The sequence below is a fragment of the Melospiza georgiana genome, chromosome 2 (assembly GCF_028018845.1).
Source record: "Melospiza georgiana isolate bMelGeo1 chromosome 2, bMelGeo1.pri, whole genome shotgun sequence".
In the NCBI taxonomy this organism is placed as follows: domain Eukaryota; kingdom Metazoa; phylum Chordata; class Aves; order Passeriformes; family Passerellidae; genus Melospiza; species Melospiza georgiana.
The window spans coordinates 68,591,470-68,618,261 of record NC_080431.1 but is presented as its reverse complement, the minus strand read 5'-3'; the positions used below and the strand labels follow the sequence as shown (position 1 = coordinate 68,618,261).

Here is a 26,792-nt window from a genome sequence, read left to right as displayed (position 1 = left end):
TGCAGGTCTATACTACCTTAGCTGATCATTAGTAGGGTGCTTATCGCCATTGGGTCTGGAACATCAGCTTGTATCCTATTTCTTATAACCCTCTCTGCATTGCATCCCGTGTCCCACCATTCAAGGTCTGTTTCTCCACACCACAACCGTATTCCTCTATGCTATGTTGCTATGTTGTAGTCATAAATATCAGATTCTATACAGAAAAACTACCTGTTACTACCACATATATGAAAATTTTACCATAGGATGATAAGCAAAAGCAAAATTAAATAAGACCTAGCTTCTTTTAAATTTCAAAAATTGCTGTTACAGCTCTAGCATAGAGCTCATAACAAAGTTTAGCTAGGTAAGAGAAGTTCAGGCAAAGTAAACATGGCTGTCTTATAGCCTTGAAATTTTGTAAAAGGATCATGGCATGTTGGTAGCTGTAGCAACATCTTATTCACTGGGCTACAGGATCCATTCCACTCAGAGAAGTATCTAGGGCTTTTTCTAACTTTTAGCTAAATGCTTCAGGGCTGAGGTCATCAATATCCAGGTGCTGATTGGAGAAGCTCCTGGTGTAGTCAAATGAAATAAAGGGTGATTGTGCAGAAGTGCTTCTGTCAGAGATGGGAATTGATGGGAATTAATCTTTGTCTTCATAATCTTTATAAAATTTCACTGTTTTCTGCTGGGTGAACCAACTCTAAAAGAAGGATGAGCAGATTGCCTTCCTTTGCTTCATAGATCTAAATGGTTTCTGGACTGCAGATGCAGCTTTGAATCAGTCAAGCAGTACAAGGCAGAGCTGTAATATCACCTAAGTAAATTCTTATCCTCTAGGCTGGACTTCAAGAATATTAATAGGAATGAACGCAGATTTTCTCCCTTATATTGTTTGTTTGCTTGTTTGTTTCAAAATATGCAATGTAAGTCAAATCTGTTCTCCAGTCCCTGAATTCCGTGCCTTTCCAAAGGCAAGGTCTAAGTAAAAATTTTAATTCAAACTCCAAAGCTAATAGAATGAGGGAAGATTGTTCATAATTCTTATGTGAATTAGCTATGAAACTGATAGTCAGTTCTACCACAGTGTTTTGGTAGAAGAAATTTGGACATCTAATACATTTCCTGCCAGTCACATAAAGAGGTATAATTAGGACCCTTAGGTGGCTATTTGTTTGGTTGCTTTGTTTTTAGGAGGGAAAAAATTATTTAATAGATGCTGCTGGTTTCCCAGGACAACAGGTAAAGTAGACAGTTAACCAGAACATAAAGACATTCCCCATGATTCCTTTAGACAGGATGAAATAATGAAAAAGTCAAGGGAAGAAGCATTTAAAAACTTAATCAGATTGAATACAAGAAAATGAAAAAAGGAAAAGCTTTAACATTATACAATTGTGTTAATTGTTTAGTTAATAAACAGTTTTTTACAGAAAAGACTGTGTTTTAGCCTTTATGTGAAAATTAATCTAAATGCCCATGAACACCAGAACAGTAGTTTTTTGTTTGAGTTTTAGGGGTTTTTTTGATTGGGTCTTTGGGAAGGTTTCTTTTTGGATTTTTGCAGGTTGTTTGCTTAGTTGGTTTTTGAGGGGGAACGGTAAGGGTTTTTTTGCTTCCTTAATGGAGGCTGCTAACAATTGTTCAAATTTATTAAAAGTGTTGTGATTTCTCTGTTGTCAATTTAACTTAATGATTGAATAGTTCAAACAATAATTATTTTAAGAAAGTCATGCTCTATTTTTTTAGGATAATAAGCTAAATGGAGACACATGCCTCTAGTGTATTTTCAAATGAGTACCTTGAAAATGAAATAATCAACAAAGTCATAATTGCATGCTATGTGAAAAAGGTCACTCTAAAAAATTCCTGTGAGAAAACATCTTTACAAGAATGCTCATGAGCTGGTTTAAATTCAAACAACAGAAATTATTTTACATACCTTCCATTATAGATGAGTCTACCTGAACATAAGAGGCTAATAATGTGAATCTGTACATTTTGCATTCTTCCCAGCACTATCTTTTCTTAAAGGGTAGCAAATAAAGAGGAACTCCTAATTTCTCTTAATTCTCTTAATGTTTTTTTGTTCTTGTTGCAAGAAATAAGGAGTTTTTTTCCCACCAAACGGCATAAAACAAACTTTTACATTCTGTATCCACTCTGAAGCAATACAGATAGCTCAGATTAAACTCATACAGACAACCAGCGCTGTCATGTAATGCAATAGGCAAGTAATGAAACATAAAGAGCCAAATGAACATATGTCCACATAGAAGAAAGTTTGACACATCTAACACTTTCAAAACAGCTCTACACACGTGTAACATTTTTTTCCCCCTCACAGATTATGAAAAGGGAGTCCTAATACTGTTGGATCCAGCACAGCACCTGAGCATCGTCAGCTTTCACTCATACAGGACCTAATCTGTGGAGATCAGTTCTGTTGTGAAGAACAACTTCTGTACAGAAAATTGGGAAGTTGAGGTACTGGATATTTAGACAAAACTGCTTTTGGGATATCTTTATTGTTTTTAATTTTTGCCTTTATTGGTTTATAAAGTTCAATTCAAACACAGATGCTCTCATGAGCAATTTAAACTGATTAAGGTCACAAATGGAACAGAGATTACAAACCCAATCTAGTTTTATGGATGATATTGCTTTATTTTACACCATCAGTTTGCAAAGGTTCTGTTTTAAAAGTGCTTACCACTCCTTGAAAGTTTAAAATTGTGACTGCAGTATACTCTTTACCTGAATACACTGAATTAATTTTGAAATCTAATTTTTCTGTCATGTTTAGTTCCATATAATTGATTCTAGAAATCTCTGTGGATGAGTCACAAAGTCTATATTGCATGTCTAATCTCTCAAGTATTTCAGTAGGGCTTGATCTAGGTCTAGAATAGGTGAGTTTGCTGGAAGACTCTGATATAACAAGTGAGTTCCACAAAGGTAAACCTCTCGAAGGTCATGGATAATGCCCCTTTTAGGAGTTACGGTTTCTCCAGCTTATATTAAGTGGTTTGTATAATAGAGTACTCGCTAGAGTACTGAATAAACACAAATTTGTATTAATGAAGCAGGTGAATACAGAAAGTGCTTTGCTCAAGAGCCTGTTGTGATACAAACCATCGTGATGCAGCAGCTGCAGATTTGAGTAATTTGAATCTGATATTCACTACACAGATGAACAATGGTTATTCATTTTCAATTTATCATGAGTACAGCCACAGATTGAAATGAGATGGAGTAAATGTCTGCAGTTATCTGTTAACTGGTGTGCTTTATCATTTCATAGCTGAATGACTCATGAACATGTAGTTCATAACACCTCTAATTAATTTTTGAGTTGAGTCTTTATTCTTAACCTCAAACTATGGTTTATTAATGGGTTAAGGTAAAGAGCTTGCTAAAGTGTAATGTGTGGCTGTGCAAACATATTTGGAAGCTCATAGTTCACTGTTGGATGTCAGATGTTTTACCTGCCTACCCAACTAATTGAGAATCATACCAAAGAATCAGAAAGCCTTTGTAATGAATGAGAGAGACAGTGACCTCCAAAAGACGTAACTGAATTAGAACTGATGAACTTAATATGAGTAGATTCACAGTGTCATTTTAAAAATAACACAGTTTAACTCTTTTTCCTGCCCTTGGAAATGTACTGCACTAAAAGCATAGGAAAGATTGGCAAGTGAATTTTAACTTGTTGGTTTTTAAATTTTTTTTTCCACAAGTATTACAAGAGTAGAAGATTTATTGAAAGACATTTGTTATATAAAAATATTTTGGTTCTGAATGCACGCAAAGCAGGCTTTCTGTAATCTTGGAGATGTCTTTAACAGTTTTGAGCAAAAAGTGATAGGGGAAGAGAAAAGGGAAGAGTTTTTTTTTCCCAAGAGATAAATGAAAAATCATTCTCTTATCTTTCTTGTTAAAGAAGAGAAAAGGTAAGTTAAAGATATAATTATTTATGATATGTGAAAGACATAATTTCCCACAGATTTGTGTTTCTCAAAACAATTTCTTATAGCCTAAATAATTGTGTATACTATTCCAGAATTCTGTTAGTCTTTACACTGGAAGTTTATGGTAGTCAAGTTTTGACAAATATTTCAGGATCATTTATGTAGATATTCTTTCTACATTAATCTATAATATCAAGTGACAGAACCAACTTCTGACCTGTCAGCCTTTGTGTGAGATGTTAAATTCATCCTCTGTTACAACAGAATAGAACTGAGTCTTGTGTCTGTTTCTTAAATCCATGTCATAATCATTTGTCATAAATGATAAAATGTTCAAATACAGGAATTCCTACTGAAAAAATAAGATAAATTTCCAGTGAATTTGTTATGTTTCTATAAAGAGGAAAGATTTGGTATAATTTTATGCCTAAGCAGGAGCTGCTTATTTACTGGTGAAGAATATGCTGTTAAAATCATATATTTGGTAGTGTATGTCCTCAGCCTCTCAGTAAGTATAGAGTGTGAAACAAAGCAGATTTAGGGAAAACCCTAAGCTTCCCTTCCTACAGTCCCTTGAATTTTTTTCTCAACTTTGAGGTCAAGGCATATGTTCATCTCCCCTTTCCCAAAATGCAAAAGATTTCTTTCATTTTGCTTAAGATTCTGCTGATTCCCTGTTTATTTTCTTTAATTGATGCGGATATACCTTTAGTTGGATTTCCCAGGAATAAAGTTTGCGTACAAAACTGTTAAATAAGTAGAGCTGATGCACATCAAAGTTGCATTCTTTGTTTAAAGTTAACCACTCAAATAAATGGAAAACAGAAACAAAGTTTATATGAACAATAGAAACGTCTCTCATGCAGGTTTTTGAATCAGCTGTCATTCTCTTTATAGTATTTATCTTGACCATTTGGGTCTTGGCATGGTGATTTGATTTAATAGAGCTGTTAAGAACTGCTCTTTCTTTCAAGTTTTGCTGGAAAAAATTACACTGGTTAGGAAAAACAGTTGCTAAAATGGGCTATGTAGGGGCGTTGTACATTGTTATTTTGCATGATCTGAAATTCTGACACTTGTAACAATGATGGTCCGGAACAAAAGTAGCAGTGATTTTTAAAACACAAATCTGCAATGTCTTCCAAATGTGAAGATTTCAATAAGCTAACACACCAAGAGAGCAGGAGGACCTGACAGAAAATAGTAATTTTCTGAATGTGTAGAATTTAACAGTCCCTAAATGGTTCATGCTGGATGAAAGAGAAACTGAAAAATGACCTTTATCTTTGTCACCACTGCAAATCTTGCTGTTCCACTGTTCCAGTGATGCATAGAGGTGGAAATAAAGGAGATGAGTACAATAGACTTTTCCATAGACTGAGTTTTCCAGGTCATTTAATTCTCTCTAGTGTGTTCAGAACCTTTCCAACAGAGCTAATGATAACAGATTGCCACATTATCCTACTCATGGTGACCCGTTTGAGTACCTGCCAGAAATTCTACTCGCTCAAAACTATGGGTGAAAAAGAGTGTTTACTGAATTCACTTCTAATGGTTATTATAATTTATTCAGGGGGAAAAAAAATGTATTATTGAGTACTCCATGTGTTAAATAATGACTCAATTATTTTGAAAATTGATACTTTAGGTTGCTGCTCTGCTGCAACTGATTTTGAATTTTCCTTACTGACTCTGGCCTTCTGCCAGTTCATGTTCCATGGGGGCAGTTCTCCCTATCAAACAAGGCTGTTTTCTTGACATATAGCCAGGTAAAGCTACCCACAGGAACTCTCTCCTTACTAAAAAAGAAATGGCTGTGGCTCTAAAAGGGATAAATATAGCATTTTTAGGGAGATTTTTTTTCTTTTTGTGATTACTTTTGTGCTGCACAAGCTTACAGAGTGCTAAGGAAAAAGTCTTACTACCAGTGAGAATCAAGGTGTTCAGGCTCTTGATCATTTAATGATTTTAATATGATTTCTTTGAGCATAAAATTGACGATTCTAAATTGTATCCTGATGGTTTGAATTTCTATCTTTCATGTAATTTTTTGAGAACCAATAAGCTTTAAATTACATACACTATGTGAATTTTACCATGAAAAAGGGAGCTTGTGTTTAAATATTAATTAAAGAAATTTTGACTCCTTGAACATGTATTGTTTCACCAATCAAATTAGATAAAAATGATTTTTAAAAGAGATTCTGCCTGGGAATCCTGCTTTTGAGATAACTTGCTCTTGCATGTCACCTTCTTAACTTTGAAGAACTAAAGGGATCTATTTATTCCCACTGATTCCTAATCTAGTGTGTTCAAAAAAGATTTTTGAGATTACATCTAATGCTTTGGGTTGGGGTTTTTTAATTACATTTAAGTTCCTGTAGAAATCATACTTTTTCCATACAAATGCAAAGATCATGTTAAGAGTAATACTAAAGTTTACTAACTATACTCCAGTGACTTGGTTAAGCTTTCCATGTATAGCTATTGGTTCTCTAACTTAGGGCCATTCAAGCCTGCATTGGGCATATAGGTCACCCGAACAGCTTTCTCTTAATTATAGAATTACAAGTACTGGAGGTAGAAAATGCCATCAAATCTATTTCAAACATAATTATTCTCATCAGAAAAGGTTTTCTTTGGTTTCATACATTAAGGGCTCGAATTTCAATCTTACAGAAAATGTTTTGCCTGCTGGATGCAAAGTATAGCAGTTTAGCACCTGCTTTCCTAGCAGCTGAATCATCTCACATGAGTAACAACTTTCTTTTCAAGGTGGGGAGAGAATATAGAAGAGACAACCATAGTTAGCAGTGTTAATAGAAACACACTAATTTAAAAATAGGATTTAAGAGGTTTGGGGCTTATATGACTGATATCTAGTTGGAAAAAAGCATGCCTCTGTTCTGAGGAAGTTAATGTTTTTATGGCCTGAAATGAGTAGTGATTCTTCCCTTTCCTACTTAGAAATAGAAATAATTAGAATAGAAATAACTAGAATATTCAAGGCTTTTGATCTTGAACCCATTTGCTTTATTTTCAACTTTATGTTCCGACAGTTTGCTTTATTTTAATTTTGTAATGAAATACTATATTTTTCTTTTCTGTAAGTTTACAAAGGTTAAAGCACTTCAAAATTAAGACTTTATGTTAATATATTTTTTAAAAGTCTTCTGAGTAATGTCTGAAGTCCTATTAGACTATAGTTCTGAATTATTCAGCTATTAGTACAGTTTTCATTAATACTGAGCACATAATTTGATGGATTAAATTGTAATATATATGTTTACAGCTTACTCAGGCTAATGAGAATCTAAAATGCAACATATAATAGTGGTTCACTGCCTTCTGTTGACGCACAATAGGGAAAATAGAAATATTAGTCTAGCAAATTGCATGTATGCAGGTTTCAGAACTCCTATAAATCTGTCTCCATACAAGAAACCTTTTATGCATCCCAATGTGATCCAAAGAAGAAAAAAGATAGTTACTTAGGCTCAGTCTGGCATTACAGTGAAGTCTTACCAATGAAAAATCACTGCAAAAGATGTGGTTCAGATCTCTCCTTGTGACCCTCCCTTCCCTGTGGCTTATCTACAGATCATATATTCAATGCTTAATTGGTTGATGCAGTGGAAAACATTCTGGTTTTGGTTTGTTTCATTCCATTCTGTTTTAGGGCTATATCGATATACTAGATTTAAGGGAAATTTCAAGGCAGTAAGACTTCTACTTTCCAAGGCATCTTGCTATCAGACTGGCTTTGCAATCACAGTAAGCTACAAAGCATGCCTAAATTTTTGAAGCAGGTGAATTCTTGTGCTGATACAGCATCAGAAATCCTGGTGAGAACAAGAGTGAACTGCACACAGAGCCACTCCACTGAGGGTGCCACCTCCCACTGCTGAAGGATAAACTAATACAAAAATACAAAATTAAGTGTGCTGGGGCCTCACCCCCACTTTTGGTCGGATCTGGGGAGGTACCATATTTTTCATGAAAGCAGCAATGAGTCAAGCCTGTCAAGCCAATAACATCCAAGCAGCCTTCAATGTTTTTAAAAACAACTCTAAAATCTCCATCAAGACCAAAATATGTATACTTTCCACATAGTGAATATGTAAGTCCAGTCTCAAACCTGGCTGTCGGAGACTGTGCCCATTGCTCTGCTGTTTCCTACCAGCCAGGCTGAAGTTAGCTACAAGGCAGCCACTTATTCACATTGGGAATGGATACAGATACTACACAGACACACACCCTTTCCTAAGAAATGACGAGGAGAAAGTCTTATATTTTTAGCCACACACACTTTGTGAGTAGTGAATGCTCAAAATGTTCAAAGTCAGAAGCACTGAATCTTGAAGAGAGCTCATTGACCACGCCTTTCCAGATATAACATAATTATCACCATTGTAGGTGGATAATTGTGTGATAGACAGATGCAGCAATCCCTGAGCTAGTGGTAAATTTTTGAAGATTTCCATATTTTTCTTTTTTTTTTCAGTACAGAAAATTCAGAAAACTGATGATTTGAAATTGATAATGAAAAATCATTGACAGAGCTAAAGTCTTGTGTAAAATTTTCATTATGCAGTTTATACAGGCACAATGTTTCAGAACAACTTCATATGCCATTCATGTTTCTCATTTTGTATTACACTCATTTGAATTTCAAGTTTTCACAAGTATTTGCAAAGCATATGTTTATAAATGTTGTTTTATCTTCTTAGACTTGCAAAGACCCCAAATAAAGTGCCATAAAAATGCTTATACCATGCTGCCTTACAAGGAGAGAGGGAGAAAGGGGCTGCCAACAGATCTTGATCTTGTCTCTGTGTTCAAATTCTTGTCTCCTGAATTCAAATTCATAGCTCAAGTGTTGCAGAGACATGTAGAGAACAACTCTTAGCAAATGAGATATATTTCCGTCATTTGGAATGCTTTTAAAAGTAGTAGAAAATCCACAGCTTCACACAAAAATTGAAGCTTTACATTCTATAACAGAGACTCTGATAATAAGCATTAAATATCCCTAATATGCAGCACAACTTTAGTAGCAGTTTTGTGAGGAAAAATAATTACTTCTGCTTTGACAGGATGAGAAAAACCAAATCTCAGTATTATATATTGTCATTATACTAATTATTGTTGTTTATTATAGCAGGAGTACTTTTCCTGTTTAAATTCCTCATAATGAAAGCCATTTTTATCCTTTTTTTCACATATGCAGTGGGGTTTCTAAACAGGATTTCTAATTAATTCTTTCAAATTCATATGAACATTATTATTGTCTTAATCTAATAGAAATATCAGTAGAAATAGCTACAAACTATTTAATGACATTCTGTCTTATCAAGTTTGTCATTGCCACCTGACACAAACAATTTTAGAAGTCAGCAGTCTCATTAGTTAATGTTAATGTGTTTGGCAGACTCACATAATTGGCTTTTACCTTGGTTTTCATGTCTTTAAATGGAATTCCACAGAGAGAGTATAGACTTCATATTTATTGGTTGTGCAACTTTAAAATAACTTCTTGTAACTGATGTCTGCCTGGATTTTCTCCCATGAAATAAACTAGGTAACTACCAAATCTGGTAAATTGAAATAGCTCTGTATAAGATGCAGTTTCATACAATCATATTGTTTAGGTAGAAAAAGGGCCTTGGACAGTCTCCAGTCCAATCTTCTGCTCGTAGCAGATCAGCTCTAAGGAAGTCAGGCCAGACTGCTGATTTCTTCATCCAGTTGGGTCAGACCAAGATGCTTAGGTCTTCATTCAGTTGGGTCTTGAAATCATCCAAGGATGGGAAGTGAGCAATCTCTCCTTATGCTGGAAAACTTCTCCTTATATTCAGATGAACCTCTCTTATTTAAATTTATACTTCTTGTTTCTCATTTTTCCAGCTTGCGTTGTTTTGCAGAGTCTGGCTATGTTTCCTCAATGACTTCCCCATAGCACTGGTGTCTGCTGGTAAATCCCTCCAAGGCCAACTCTGTTCCAAATTAAACAAGCCCAGCTCCTTCAGACCCTTGTCAAAGAGCAATTTCTTCAGCCCCACCATCTCTGTGACCTCCTTGTATTCTCTTCATTTGGTCACTGTCCTTCTTTTACAGACTGGCCCAAAACTGGATGCAGTATTCTAGATATGATGGTTCTTGGAGAAGTGGGAAATTAAGCAGCCTTTATCTTCATAAGACAATATTTAGAATCATGATTGCATTGGTACTATTTTTTTTGAGCTGAGACCAACTTTAATTTACAGGAGCATGAATCAGACTCTTGCTGATGTACCAAAAGCAAAATTTGATCTTCAGACATTTGCATCCAAAGGGATGGATTTTTTTTCTTGAAAGAGGATATTATGCAACTCCTCTTAAAATTCCTGAAATCAGAAACATCAGAGCAAGATAAAAGTTAAGGCAAGAACAATTGGTATAATTTATTTCTGTAGGAAAATTTTCTGGTTGCATTTTTTGGTGCTGTTTCCATAGCTACAGTTTTGTGTAAATATTGCATTCTTTATTAGAATAAAAGAGAATAAAAGAAGCAACTTTTAACTGATGCAAAAGACATCCCTGTTTGCTTGCTTTAAAATGAGTCTGAACTGTCCCAGTTCATGCTCCAAAATGAAATAGCTCAGTGAGACTGTTCCATGTACGCTGGTTGACACCAGGTTCTCACGCACACCTCTGCTTTCCCAGGAAACCAAACTGGGAATGTGATGACCGTCAAAGCAGCAGCTTTCAAGGCAGGGAACATACTGAAGAACTCCTTAAGAAATTGATAAAAATTAAGCTTCTATCAGTGCTTTGGCAAAAGGAAGACAGCTTTATATATCCCTCCCAAGTTTATTGTCCTTTATTTTCCTATTACACCTTCTGGTTTCATCCCTTGTCTCTTATGAGACACAGTTCTTAGTAAATAATCATTTTTTGTTGTTCCTGTTGCACAACTTTCCCCATAAGTTCATGGCTTTATCTCTTGCTTGCCCATTGCATGTGGTTGGAGTGTTTTCTCGTGGTTTGAGATTCCAAAATGGATAGACATGTGGGCTGCTCACTGTGTTCCTTCTGGAGGCAAGAATGAAAAGGTGGTATGTTCAGAAAAAAAATGTATATCATCCTAATGCAAATATCTCAGAAGGAAAAATATTTATAGGGTGATTCTCTCAGTTTTATTTCTAGCCAGAAAGGGAGAAGAGTGGTTGTATATGAGACACGAGTCAATAGATCTTGTGAATAAGTGACTGCACTATTTTTATTGCCTTTTTTTAAGGAATTTTAAAAGCTTAAACTGTCTCTTTTATGTTAAAAACATAGTATATAGTCTTTGTGATTTAAAGTTGAAAGTGATATTACAATATTTTAAATGGAAGTTGTAGTTCGTCACTTATTGTAGAACAAAAGAGGAAAAATGTAGCTTCTTTAGTGCTTCTTTTCTTTTATTCCAAGTTCTTTTCAATTAAATCTAAAAATGAAAGAGGGCCACAGCTTTCTTAAAATATCATTAGGTATTCTGGGGTTTAGGTTCTTGATACACAAAAATTAAAATTTAATTTTAATCCTATTACCTCAAGTGTATTGTAATTGAATATTCATTTAAATATCATCCCAGTTCAGATGCTACATTTAGGGATTTGTTTATCTGTAAATGACAAGTAAAATTTTAAGTCTACATTTATTTAAGGAAAAACCAAGTAAATTAGTTATTACTAAAAATAGTCTGCCATAACTATGTAATAAAAACTCACATCTATGTGGATGAAAAAAAATGCTTTGACCAGAAAATCTCAACATTACTGGTGAAAGAAATAACTAATTTATTTACAAAACAATAAAATATGGAAGGAAACACATCTATTGATGAATAGCCTGGATGGAAATGTTACCTGATAGGCTGAATATGTGCGGATTTCAGGGAAGAGCTTCTGTGATTGCATGCAATAAAGTGAGTGGTGCTCCTGAATATTGTAAAACAAGGCTTTTGATATTCTATTCCCATTTTTGCCAGACTTTGAAAGCCTCTCCTTCAAGAAAAGTCTTCCCTGAATGGAAAATGAAAATAAACATCAGCATAACATTTCATACAGTAAGCAAATAAAAGTGATATGTTAACTTATTTAAAGTGCAAGGAATCTTTTACAGAATTTATACCTTAATTGTTTATGAGGACTAGGCAGTATAAAAACAAATTTAGGCAAATGACTATTTCTATCAAGTAAAACGTAACATCTAAATTTTGTAACAGTAATCCTAGTTAGCGTTTCAGATGTTTTATGCAGCAAAATTCCACTTTCAAAATTTGATCTTGAATATTCTTCAATCCAAATTAGTTAGTTTAGACTGAAATCCTTGGTTTTCAGAAACACAAAGGTGTCAAGACATCCTAAGAACAGGTAGAAGGGAAACAGAAAGGCACTGGCAAGTGCAAGCCATTCCCTAGCAAAACTCACTTCAAACAGAGAAATCTTTGTTTAGCTTTCCATAGTAAATGTGAGGTAAATGCTTGTTTTATTTTTTCAAACAGAAAGAAGTTTTTTTTTTTAATTTTAAAATTTAGGAAAAGAAAGACAATGGAATATTGCAGTTTCTGTAGGCAGACTGGATGCATCTTCAGTCACATGATTGGCTGGACTCTGAAGCATAGAAAAATACATTATTTTCACCCAAATTCCCTTACCTACTTCCCTATAGAGATAATATCCTATACTGGAGGATTTGCTAGAGATATAAATGTGGTGGATAAAGCTCTTTCTTCTTTAGGTAGATCTTCAGTTTTTGCAGGTAGTTATTCTGGAGTTTCAGCAAAGGTGACATTGGCTATGCAAACTTCTGCACACGGTCTGTGAGCTCACATTCAGGGCTACCCTCTGAGCATTTCTGTTGTATCTGCAGTGCTTTGATGTATCCATACTGGTCTCGCCCATCGAGAATTCATATGTATTTCTATACAAATTCATTTACAAAATCAATTACTGCTCTCCTTTTCTTTTAATATGTCACCTTTTTTTGTAATTAATGTATACTAAAAGAGATGTGTTCAGTTTCCAAGATATACTGATCTGTAGATCTTATTTAACTATTTTTGTTATGCAAATTTTCAAGCAGAGCTTTCTCCTATGGAGGGATAGGAGACATCCATAGATTAGTAAAAATATATTTGCCTCATTGCCTTCCTGAGTTCAAAATTGGAAAGTGGATATATGGGGTAGAGAAACTGTGCTATTTATTTGGTTCAGTTTGCCCCTCACTGAACATTGCCATTTTTACTAGATGCAGGAATTATTTATTTCACGAATGTGATGAAAACTAATTAATAGTGTTTGTTAAGATAAATGAAACAAGTAATAAAAAAATGAATTGGATTTTGGTTCATTAAAAATATCCTTTACTCTTTAAATCATGCACTAATGAAAATTAGAGAACTTTGAAAGGTGATGGGAAAGGAACTCCATTTGATGAGGACAAGAATTTCTATACAGAAACTATGGAAGTACAAAAGCTACTCTCTGTAATTTAGGGACTCAGAAACATTTCCAGCTGGGTTCAAGTCCCAGCCAGCATATGCAGTTGTATGAAAATCTGTTTGCTATGTCCCATGAGCAATACTGCTTGCAGGAAACATATAGCTACTGCTGAGAAGGAACTCAAGAGACTGCAAGTAATATAGTAAAGTAGCAGTATGCTTTTCCCATTATAGTGTAGCTACAAACCAATCTTCAAATTTCTCTCTTTCTCTTTCAGTTGATAAATCAACTGATCTAACCATTCCATTTCAATGACCCATCTAATAAAAATACTTATGAAGAATCTTAAATATTTTACAGGCTAATTATATAATTATTTATAGAAATAGAATCTTTGATCCAAATTGTTACAATAGGAGGAAAGGTGGAACAACAGGCAATTTAGCTGAAAATCTGAATTGCTAGTTTTCTTGCTATAAAAGACTTGAAAGTAGAAAGTCAATAAAACCACCAACCAAAAACCTAGTTCAAATTCCACTGTAGTTAATAGCAAAGCTTTCAGTAGTGCCAAGGGTTGCATATGTCCATGACATTTCTACAAAGTTGAAGAACAGCATACAGTCTGTCTGAGAAGTAGAATCCTATAAAAATTCTAGATGTGTATTCTTTTCAAAGACACAATGTCTATTGCTACTGCAGGGAATTTGGAGTGAGCACATTAGCTTTCAGTAAAAAAGCAAAAATTACTTCAAAGTTAATTTGAACTGAGTAGTGATATGGATTAAGTAAAACTAGACAATATGAGATAGCATAGAAATAGAAGGTACAGAATATTCTTTCTTGTGTTTATGTAGAAAATATATTACAAAAAACCCCCAACCAAACCCAAACCCAACTAACCAACCAAACAATCCAAAAAACCAAGCACAACAAATGAGCAAGCTAAACTTTTTGAAACTCTAGAGTGACTAATCAGTTTGCTAGTTCTTGGGGAATTTTCATGGCATGCCTTGAAGCAGATTAAACATATTTGTTTAATTAATATTTGCTCAAATATATATATTTAAAAGGTAATAAACAATTCAATGTGCTGAGTCCTACGGTAGTATGCAACTCTACATGGAGTCTGCAGAGAGGCATCACAGGCAGAATCCTTATATACCTTTGCACCAGCAGCAGTCCCAAGAACAGTGGTATGGGGCACTCCAGGCCACCCTTGGGTCCATCCTCCAGTCCACATTTGCTGTGAAACATGGCTCCTGAGTGCTCTCATCCCAGGATGGCTGCAGGATGATGCTGAGGCTGTTCCTTATCTCAGCACTCAGAAATGCTTCACTCCCTTGCAAAGCAGCCCTCTGTCTCAGGCATCCCTATTTTCTAACAGCTTAACTCCTTCTTGTAGTTGAGCCTACTTGCCCTCCATGAGAGCTCATTCATCAGTCAGAAATTACCACTGTAATTGGAATTTTCCCTTCACAGCTAAATCCATTTTAGGATCTGAGAGTGGAGTAAGAAAGGAAGGGTGGCAGAAAACCCTCAGAAAGGATCTAATTAAAGCAATATCAGTCGATAAATGAACATTCATTATCTGTAGACAAATGCAAGAAAGCTCACAGAATGACTGGGAACATCATGTTAATTGAAAAGCAAGTGACTCACTATAAATTGTGAAAATAAACTGAAAAACTATACACAGTGGTGCTAGTCAAATAATCTACCAAACTAATGAACAAATAGAAGTCATAGCCACATATTGCAAACTTTTAACTCACTAGAATGATCAGGGAACCAGAGCACAAAAGATAAATAGGAATAGGACAAGCAAATAGGGTAATTTTTTAAAATTTCATATATATATATATTAGAAAGGGATTGTGTGAGAATTATATTTTATTGTTAGGAACTAAAACTTGAACTGCCACTTCTGCCTTTCTTTTTCCTATCAAATATATATTTAAACAATAGAAGAGTAAGAGATATTTGAATATTTTTATTGCTTATTTTTATTTTTTCTTTTGTAAAAGAAAAATGAGCATATACAATTATCCTACTGAGTTTATACCAAGTCATCAGCATTATTAAAACTCCCATATGTAGATCATAATTTGTACAAGAAGCTTGTTTTTCAACACAGCAAAAGAGTAATAATTCAGTTGGGGATGAAGAATTGCTTCATTTTAAACCCAAATGTTTGTCTTTAATATTTTTGTTCTTGTATGAAATCTAGCAGCATATATTCTTTTTGTCTGTATAGATTTTCCTGATAAACACAAATTAAATAATTATAATTCTTAAGACCTCTGTATAAGTAACTATAAAATTACCCTGTTTTAAAACATGATAATTGTCATACATAAGTAATCAGTCATGCTGCTAAATTTAAAAAGAATTTGGCTTATATAGAAGAAATGTGTGTTTTTCTTGCATAGTGCATTCATTATCCATAACAAATTAGTGCCCACATAAATTCAGTCTTCCAGACAAATGAATGTTCAGCTACAAGAAAATCTGGAATTTGCACATTAAAATAAATGCAACTGTACCTATCTTAGAAATGAAATTACCAGATTCATATGCAGTAATGTCTATTTAGCTGATAACATATACATTTTTCATGGTATAAAAATACACCTTTCACAAAAAATGAGTTTGCATATTTCAAATCCAGTGGTTGAAGGTTAGAAATGCATGCATGAATTAGAGAGCATGATTTATTTATTGTTAACTTTCCTTATAAAAACTTGTCATTTTTGAAGCAGCCAGTCCAAGATACGAATTTTTTAAAAGAAAGACTTGAAAAAGAAGTTGTTCTTATTCCATTCACTTCACTGCATGCCCAAGGCATTTGGCTTTGAGCCTCATCACTGAGTCTCTGTTTATAATGAACAAAAAGAAATAGCAGAAGTGAATTCAGTTCAACCAACATTTAAATCATCCTCAGGGTATCTGTCAATAAAAGGAACCTGGAATTCCTAGTTGGGATGAGTTGGCCAAATATTACACATTCAACTTCATTTGGCAACACTACGGTGTCATGTTTTAGAAGTCATCTTGCTAAGGTTTTGCAAAATAGGGTATTGCAGAGAATGTATAACAGCATTTCATGTTGTAACTCTGTCAAACTTAATAAATACAAATTGGCATTTGTGTGAAATAATATTATTTAGAGTACGTGCTCTTTGTATTATGCATTTAACCCTTATCATGTAAATATTTTAATGTGATATACTGAAGAAATTGCATCCTTATATTTAACAAAACAGAGCTTCGCTGTTCTCATTACAACAACATTTTCTCATCACTTGTATTTTCATAAAAGAGCTGTTACTCCAAACTGACATAACTCAATAAACTGCTGAAATTTGAGTCCTGTTTAACTGTTAAAGCCTTCAACTACTATACCTCTATAGTCAAGGCTGTAGTCAGCTCCTGACCCTGCCATACTATATATCTACCAATACACTGTTATATTTGTCACTACTATTGCATTATTCTGATTTTAACAACCTTTGGTCTCTTTCAATAGTCACTATTGAAAACTTCTGTTTGACGTTAGGTTATAGAATGTTCTCCCTTTTCCAACTCCTGAACGTTCCTTCTCTGCTATATGTTTAGAACTTGCTCAAAGACACATTTTTTGAGCATGAAGTCAATAACAATGCTGGACATAAAAACTGCTCAGCTCAAAGTGGTTTATATCAAATCTGATTCCAACTGGTTTATTGAATTATTAATGACTTCTAATTAACCAACAATCAATGGACCCTATATTCAGAATCAATATCCACAATACAGAAGATAAACCACAATGCTGGATATACATAAAAGTGTAAGAAACCTTTTCAAATTCCCGAACAGGCTTTTTATAACTAATTCCTGGAAGTGGGAATTTAAAACACTGAGAGAGCTGCCTGCATTTGGCTTTGCCCACACCCATATCAGCCCATCCACTGGTGAGGCAGCTTCCATGGGTGCACACACAAGGTGTGGGTCCTGGGTTGCAGTCTGTATCACCACTGCCCTCACTGCTTCCCTGTGGCCACAATGTTGAGGACCCTCAGCCAGCCCTAGACAGAGATTGCAATGGTGGCAGGGTGATCCTGGAATTCCAAATCTGCCATGGTCTTTCAGTCCTTCTTTTCAAGCTCACCTCTTTGTAAGTCCCTTTTTACAATTTAATCTAGCAGTTGCTGGCATCTTCCCCTCTAGGTCTGTCAGCGTTTGGGCAAACGGGCTCTCAGACTGTGCTGTTCAGTCCCATTGCCGCTTTCCCAGGTACTGTTTTCTCTGCTAGGTGGAACACACGAGCACCCCAACAGAGAGCAATCCCACTTGCCTGGTATTCTCTTCTGCTGCTTCTGTACCAATTTTAATAATTTTTGATAAAAATTAACCTTCTATCAATGATTTGGCAAAAGGAAGATATAGGTTTACACATCACTACCAACCTTATTTTCTTTTATTTTCCTTTTACATCTTCTGGTTGCATCCCTTTTGTCTCTTATGAGACACAGTTCTTAGTACATAATCATTTTTTGTTAGGGTCTAAAATTGGTAGGGAGAGAAGAGCCTAGAAAGCCAGTGAGCTGAAGGGTATAGGCAGTTTTTTTGGAGGGCTCCAAACCTGCTGGAAGTGTTGGGGTAATTACAACATTGTAGACAAGAAAGAAGAAGCTGTGCATATTGATTTGTGTGGTACAGTCATTAGGGTCTAGCTGGAGGAGTTTAAAAGTCTGTTTTGTAAATATTTTGACTTAAAGTCAGTCTTAAGCAGCTATGTGACTATGTTCACTGGTTTAAGATCAAAGTAGAGTGATGGGGATAAAGTTGCTTGCATAGGATAGAGAATTCATTAGAGTCTATTTACCTTGTGATAACCAATTTGCATTTGTTTATCTTTCCTCTAATTTCTGTGTTCTTTATGCAATTCATCTGGAGTGATTACCAATATGTGAATAAATGGCAGATTTACTGCGTCTTGCAAAACAAATCATTACTTTAAGTCATTGCGTTAATCAAATATATTTACTCTGGAATGGAATTGTTATTTAATGTCATTTGAGAAGTGAGAAAGCATTTATTTATTTTTTGTTTCTTTGTCAGCAATTTTTTTTCCTGTCAAGTGCTGAAACATGCCATACATCGTAAATATAATTGGATTTATCTCAAGAATAGAGTAATAAATATTTACCCAGTAATAATAATAATAATACTAATACTTCTACTACTACTACTAACAATAATAATTCTGAGTTCAATTTAGTGCATTTTTTTCTTTAATAAATGTTAATAGTTTGTTTGACAAGAAATTTATAGATTTGAATCCAACAAGAAATTAAATACAGCTTCTAACATACATGTTAAAATTTCAATCCCTATGTTTTCAAAGGAAGATTTCAATTTATTTAAAAAAAAACCTAACAGAAAGCAACAAAACAACAGATAATAGTCAACCCAAATGACTTCACTTAATTTAAACCCAATTTTTGTACATATTTACACATTTTTCAGTTTCTGAAATTTATTGGTTTTTTTAAAAAATTCCTTAGCAATTGCAGACTTACAGCACCTTTAAAACACTGCAGACTATTTTAAAATTACTGTATATAACTTATATCAACCTCCTTATATCTAAAAGTTCCTTTTAAAAATGAATAAAATATTAATTAAGTTAATCTAATTCTGTTTTGAACTGCAAATTAAAATTGTAATACTTTAATGTCACTAAGTGCAAGTAGTGTGTCCAGATTTTTCTATATTACTAGAGTTATGTAAGAGCTTTTAATTTGACAGCTTTTGAAAAAGCAAATGCTTATACACTTTACTTTGTTTTAACAGTTTTTTCCCTTCAGGAAATTTAGGGTATACTTGGACTCGTGGAAAGAATCTTCATTTCATCTCTAGTGATGTTTCTCATCCACCAGCACCCTCAAGTCCTTCATAGGGTTGCTCTCCCACCAGTTCTCCTTTCCACTTCCACTTAAGTATAGAGCTAATTTAACTTGTTTTATTTAGCTAATGTTCCTTTTTTCTTGTCTAGCATTCTAATTTTAAACAAACACGCCACTGTTTCTTCGCTTCTCTGCACCTCAAAATGCACTCAGAATTTGCGAGTTGTCCAATAGGGAAAACAAATTTAGATGAGTAACAAAAGCTATAGTCTGACATAATGCAGGTGTGCCTCCTTTAGGACCCTAACATTAGGGGAAAAATTTGAGATTTTGACAGGCTATATGAATGCCTTATATATTTTAAAAAGACAATCCTCTTTACCGTGGTTGCATTAGTTTAAGTAACCCTTGAAGTGTCTTGCTTCTGGCCAGAAACTGCTAAAGATGTGGCTGTTTTCTTCTCATGTAACACACTAAAGTTCCTGGCTTCAGAGCTTTAACACTATGAAAAGTTTGATGAGTTTCATGCATTTAAGTTACACTCAGTGCTGTTTCAGTGCAAAAACCAAAATATATGCCTGAGTTCATGAAAGCTTATTCTTGGGAATGATTCCTGAAGACCCTTTCTCTTCCTAAAGTAATCCATAGCCTTACTTCGCTCATGGAATAATGCGTACCTTGATTTAAAATTCATCTTACAAGAGTTTAAAAGGTAGAACTTGGCAGGTGTCAATTTATGGAGGTGGAAAAGGGAACTCACTGTTTTACATTAGTTCTGGTTGACAGGTTTCCTTTTTCCTGTATTACTGTCTGTGCTGAACAACTTTGCAACCCCTGCAACAAGAGATTGTCTACCCTGGAATTCATGACCACTTTTGATTATGCTGGGTGAGAAATAAAATTGCTCTGTATGTCTTGGTATTTATCACCACACCTGAGTTAGAGATACAATAGGTATTTCTTCTGGAAGCATTCTTTTTAAGAAAGCAAATTAAAAAATCATGATACTTTCATTCAAGAATTTCTAGTACCTGGTGCCTTTGGAGCATTTGTTAGGAGTTTAAAATTGAAAGGAGCCTATTTCATATAGCTTTCCAATTGGTTAGCATTGGGAAAATAGTTGTCTTTGGAATAGCTTAAGATATTAATATTGTAATAACTGTGGGTTTTTAAAAATGAAACATCTTGTAACGCAGTTGAGTTGCTTGTTTGCAAAGATTAGAAAAATCAATGCAAAGCATTTACACTCACAAGCCAGAATCAGTGTTGTGAGATAATAAAACTGTATTTTTACTCTGAAGTTATTTTCAGTGCTGTTTCCACCATTCATGGTTACTGAATGTTGTTTGTTCATAACTGCTGCAGTTTGTGTGAATGTCAGCAAAGGTTTATCTTTTATATATCCATCAGATATATGTCATATGGGTAGACTGATCAGTGTTTGTGAAATATTTTTTCTAGTACTAGGAGTGTCCCTGGACTGATTTAGCTCTCTGAATATTACCAAGTTCTGGTTATCCAGGTCAGCAGTGAGAAGGTCGAGAAGTCCTAGGGCAATCAAAATAATTTCATGGCACTGGGATGACATGTTGAAGAGACAGGAGCAGAGGTGGTGTTTTCTTCAATCACTGTAATAGGAAGGAAGAATATGAAGCAGAAGAACCCACCTGATACACACATAAGACAGGTCCATTGGTGGAATTTTGGCTTTTTGAATCATGGGGATGTTTACATGGCACCAGGCCTGCTGATAGCTAGGAGACAGATAGGACTCACCTACTTAAAAGGAAGAAAAGGACTGTAGCCCATGAGTTTTCAGGGATGATTGAGAGGGCTTTAAACTCCATTTGAAGGGGAAAGGGGACAGGGTCAGGCTGGCTAGAGATAAGCCACAAGCAACAGGTAAGTGTTGGGAGTGAAATGAGCGGCTGAGCAGAAGTTCATCTACACACAGTGGGTAATAATAAAAGAGAAAGAGCTGGAAGCCACTGTGCAGTTGGAAAGCTATGACACAGTCACCATGACACAAACATGGAGGGGAATGACTCCTGTGCCTGCAGTGCTGCAATGGATGGCTACAAGCTCTTCAGACTGGACAGGTGAGGAAGGAGAGTCAGCAGAGTGGCACTGTGCACCAGGCTGTGGATGTTGTCTACCTGGACTCAGTAAAGCCTTTGATACTGTTTCCTACAGCATTCTCCTGGAAAAACTGGCAGGCCATGGCTTGGACAAGTCCACTCTTCACTGGGTTCAAAACCGACTGGATGGCTGGGTGCAAGAATGGTGGTGAAGGGTGCTACACCCAGTGGCAGGTCAGCAGTGGGGCTCCCCACTGTACTGCTGTCAGTCGTGTTTAATATATTTATCAATGACCTGGATAAGAGGATTGAGTTCCCCCTCAAACAGTTCCCAGCTGACAATAAACTGAGTGGGAGTGTTGATCTGCTCAACCATTCTATAGGTGACTGTTCAGCAAGGACACACACCTACTATGCAAAACGTAGAATCTTTCTCTGCCTAAGGAAAGGTCTGTGGAAGGAACGTAATAAAACTGCAGAATACTAATTTAAAAAGACCCAAACAAAACACATCCCTTGGATTACATGAAGTTGTCCCCAATATACAAGTTGGCTGTAGTACCCAAGCTGTTGTTCCATGGCATATAAGTGCCATATATGTTATGTTCTATTATATAGGGAGTCTGATATTCATCTGGTAAGTGAGGTTTATATGACAAGTCAGACATTTCAGAGTATTTATGTATATATATGCATTTATTAAAAAAACCCATGTATTTCTGTACAATGAAATGGGCCTTGTTCCGTGCTATTTTCAAAAACATCATCCATGTAACAGATTCAATGTGTTTTGTGCGTTTTAGTTTGATTTTCTTGTTGGTGCAAGAATATTTAGATAGAGTTTGGAATCACAGGGTTCGAAAATGGGATTCTTCAATAGACGTTTGATTTTCCCCACTTATTTTTTTTCCTTTCAAGGTTATGCCTTCATAGCCTTTGGAACAAGTTTTTCCAAGGAAAGGGACCCATAAGGATCTTTGAGCCTAAGTTCAAATCCTTCAGGGATTCTGTTACTGCCATAGATTTTTCAGAAAAATTATATATTAATTGATGTGATGCATAGGAAATTTCACTGTTCAGTAGAAAAAAAACCAAACAAAACAACAAAAAACCCACAAAGCTCTACAATTTATTAGAAATTATTATTAACCTTCGGTTTTGATGCAATTTAGAAAAACAAAACCAAAAACTGAACAAACGTACACTAGAATCAGGATAGAAACTTTAATATTACTACTTTGATGAAAAACTCATTTCGGCCCTTTTAATTAAATACTATTTAAAAACGGCTGATGCTTTTGAGTTTTGAAAGCAAAGTATTCTGTACACATATACATACTCAGGAATAAAGTGTTTATATCTCATGCCCTCCTTGAGAAAAGTCTCTAACATTAAAGATGACCATCTCCTGGGGAGTTTCCAATTGGACACAAGAAGAACATTTTTTTTTAAATAAGAACATTAAGAGGTTCCTAGGGAACTGATGGATGCCCTAACACTGGAGAATTTTAAGATTCAGCTGGACAGAGTGCCAGGACAGTATGATTTTTCCAAGAAACATTGAACCAGATGATCCTTGAGGTCAGCTCCAACAGGTATTCTATGACTCTAGGATTCTATGAAAATCTTATAAACTGTAGGTCATTTAAACATGCTCCATATTTGTGCTGAGTTCATTAATAGGTTGGAGATTGTACAATAACTTCATAGCTAGATTTCTTAATTACCAGGTCTTAAAATTACCAAGAATATTTAGTGGACAATTATGTCAAGAGTGAAAAAGATCTTGTTGCTGTAGCTATCTTGACAGCTGTAAATAATTCCTAATAAGATGTAAAATAAACCTCTAGCTTAGACTCATACAAGTATTTTCTATTACTTTCAGAAAATTAATAAGAGACTTTATGTTAAGTAAAACTAATCAGAGGGATTTATTTATCTCTTTTTCTGATTTATGATAATATGGCTTCATCATTAGTCTGAATTAGACTCTCTAATGCTGTTTTGGCCAGGATTAGAATTTCTCTGAGGCTTTACATTCTCACATGGTTGCCACTTCCATTCTGGTATTTCCCCACTGGTAGTTTTAGCCTGGATGTTAACACTAATTGCAGAACACTAAATAGTTCATTTTAATCTTTAATAAGTTTACATCTATTCAAATTAATTCTTGGACTGTGAAATCTCTGTTGTCATTGCAGTTTAATGTCTTGGCATCTCAGAATAGGAATATGCAATGAAGCTTTCTCCATTGTTTTAGATGATTCAGCAGCTATTAATATCAGAAAGCGTAATGCAGTTTCCTTGACTTTAAACACAATTAACGTTCATAATTTTAAATTCCCTTCATCAGTGTATATCAGTGCTGACACTGACTGATTTTGGCAAAGACTGAGAGGAGACAAAGTCCAATGTAGTTTTGCAAGTGTCAGTGTATGACATCACCACAGGGAGTTGGTGCCTTTCTGTAATGACAGAACGAAGGCTGTAATTAGAAATGAATGACAAGGTGCTTTTCATCTTTGATGAGAAAAGATTTTTGTGTCAAAATATCTCAGTGCATGAACAATTTTTCTACAAGCATTTCTTGTCCTGCCCACAGTTTGCATAATAATGAAGGGGGAAGCAGAGAGGGCAAAATTATTGCGTAGTGTTGTTGCTAAGTGCCAAAATAGCAGATGTTCTGCATTTTCAGATAACAAATGTTTGAATGCTATCATATTGTGATATTGACAGATACCATTCCTCAGGAGGCAATATATTCAATACTTGAAAAAAAAATGAAAAATAAATCAAATGTATTAAGGTTTTTAAGGCCTTATGCAGAAAGCATTTTAAAATTTACTTTACACAAGTAAAACATCAAGTTCAAAAATGTGTTTTAGGATTTAATCCCATGATACGTAACAACTTAGGAAGATAAATGACTTACGTGTTCCTGTTCTTTTAAATAGCCTGACCTTCCCCGTCAGTCAGTGGAAGTGGTATCAGATGTGATCTGAATTTATAATGTTTAATAATTCACCCAGTAAATGGATTTATAGTGCTTACATAAAAATTAGTATCTAAAGAAATGGTTGTTAGCTTTATTTTTTTTTCATTATTCTGAGTTAAATAAGATTTTTGAAGCAGTATAGAAACACTGCAGAATGATGTATGATGCTTTCTGAGAAGTTTATAAGTTCCAGTGTGGTATGATCTGAAATTATGACGTGAAGGAAAGTAAGCTTAGCTTTGATAGATTATGAATTCCTTAAATCTATATTAAGTCTTGCAGATTTGCAAGACAACCTGATTGGTTTCCCAAAGCTTAGAAAACTCTTTCACTCTTCTTAGCAAATATATCTGTTCAAAATTATATAACATAAAGGTTAAAATTTGAGCTTTCAGGGTTGTAGCTTATTTCTCCTGATATTTACTTAAAATTTGCAATTAGATGAATGCACAGACAATACGCCTTTACTAATCTTGTCCTCTCTACTTCAATTCTTCACAAAACCTAAAAATATAAAAAAAAATTCCAGTTCAAAGTATAATCTCTGTGCAATTAAGTTTTTTCTTTGTATTGAGAAGCATCCAAATTTAGCACTCAAACTGACTCAAAATAACAAAAAAATGAAACTCAGCACTATGGGCAAATTAAATCAAGTGCTTCTTACAAATATTTAGGTCTGTTTAGAGAGCAAGACTGAGTTGAATGTGTGTGCAAATAAATATATAATTTACTACAAGTAAGAAGAAATAATTCGTTCCTCCCTATGTCTTGAACCTTTAGGGGGGTGCTGCCACTGTGAATTTTGACATTGTCTTGAATGAAAACATATGAATGTGAAATGTGAAAACATTTTCCAGATGATGGTCACCTAACTTCTCTTTTTGTATCAACTGCACTTTTTTTGCTTTTTCACTGAAATGGTAAAAATTTCAGAAAAATGCATGGAAGTTAATGGAACTGCATTGACATATAGATGATGTAAGTGCAATTTGAAATTAGGGTATCACTTTTCTGAACAGATAAAATATAGTTTTAATTTATTTGATAATTCTTTCACTGTTGGAATTTAAATAGACAGTCTTTAATTTGTGCTTATAAAGAATAAGTAGGTTAATGCAATGAGTCTAGAATTCCAAGACACTTTTCAAAGTTTAAATTACCTTGCTACAAAGATGGCGTTCATAGTTATGATCTCTTGTGTAAAATGCAAACTATCATTTAAGAATCCCACAAACAACTTTAAAATCTGTTCTAAGCTGAAATGAATAAATGAAATTTATTGCCATTGTTTGAACAAATATTTGAGCTGGTTTTGGCTGCGTAAGCAATATCTGCCTGGAAGCTGCAGGGAGGTTGTACATCCACTGTTATCACCATTCTGCCCACTTTAATAGATTGTGGGAATGACCAAGTTACAGATAGAGAAGGGTGAGAAAAGAAGAGAGAGAAAATCAAGGGGAGGTCACTCCATAGCAGTGTCTTTCTGTCCCCGTTACCAGATGGAGAAGGATACCTGCTCTGTATGTTCACCTTTCTTCTCCATTATAATGCTTGCCAAAACCTTTACAGAGTTGTCACTAACTCAACTCATCCTCCCTCCCTCTACTGCATTTGTAGGTGTTTTTGGAAGTGCTAAAAGTCACAGGCTGTTTGAGGATCATGAAATTATTTATTCTTCCCTTCTGGGACCAAACTGTCAGAGGACTGGAGGAACTTTTTGCCATTTTTTCCTCTATCTTAGACCATCAAATAGTCAAAATTAATTTGAGAAGAAATTGAACAATGGATGTTAATGTTCAGGAGCGTAAGGAAATTTTTAGCTCATTTAAAGTTAGTGTTGCCCTTCCTACGTATAGACAAAGATAAATAAGTGCATCTTATAGCTTATAGAACAGATATCCTGCAGCCCTTGCATGAGAAGTACCAGGAAAAAAATTGATAAGTTGTGGATTTCCTTTTCAAAGCAGTCTGATGTCTGTTCTATTGCCTATTCTAAACAAAACTGGAGAAGATTTCTCTTTGTATGTATTTGCATAGATCTCCTTTGCAAAAATGGCACTGAAAAAAAGTCTTTGACACCTCTAGAATTCTTGCTGGTTTTGTTGCAAAATTCGATGATTAATTTTGTATTTAGAGCACATATAAGTTGAAAACAACTTTCATTTCCCCAGAAACAAAACACAGACATTTGAATTTCATATTAGTATCAATGAATGACTGTGCTTGTGCAAGATTAGAAAGAGAAGGATTGTACTTTAATGCTTTTATCTTCGTGTCTGAGCTACTAATTGGTACTGACAGGAAAATTTGGTACATTGATTTTCTAATTTCCAAGTTAAAACTTACAGATGTAGTCCCAAAGGCAAAAAGCGATGTCTATTGTAGATGGTGCCACA

The 26,792-nt window shown here is 34.8% G+C and overlaps 1 protein-coding gene across 6 annotated transcripts in view; it reads left to right on the top strand.

The window, feature by feature from the left end:
- Positions 1 to 26,792, top strand: part of CNTN5 (contactin 5) — a 610,938-nt gene that overhangs the window by 187,490 nt on the left and 396,656 nt on the right. For 5 of the 6 annotated variants that reach the window (XM_058044080.1, XM_058044112.1, XM_058044071.1 and 2 more), the window contains one exon: positions 2,336 to 2,475. The exons of the other annotated variant lie outside the window; for it this stretch is intronic. The gene's annotated coding sequence lies outside the window, so the exon portion shown is untranslated. The remainder of the gene's footprint in view (positions 1 to 2,335; positions 2,476 to 26,792) is intronic. 6 annotated transcript variants of the gene reach the window in all.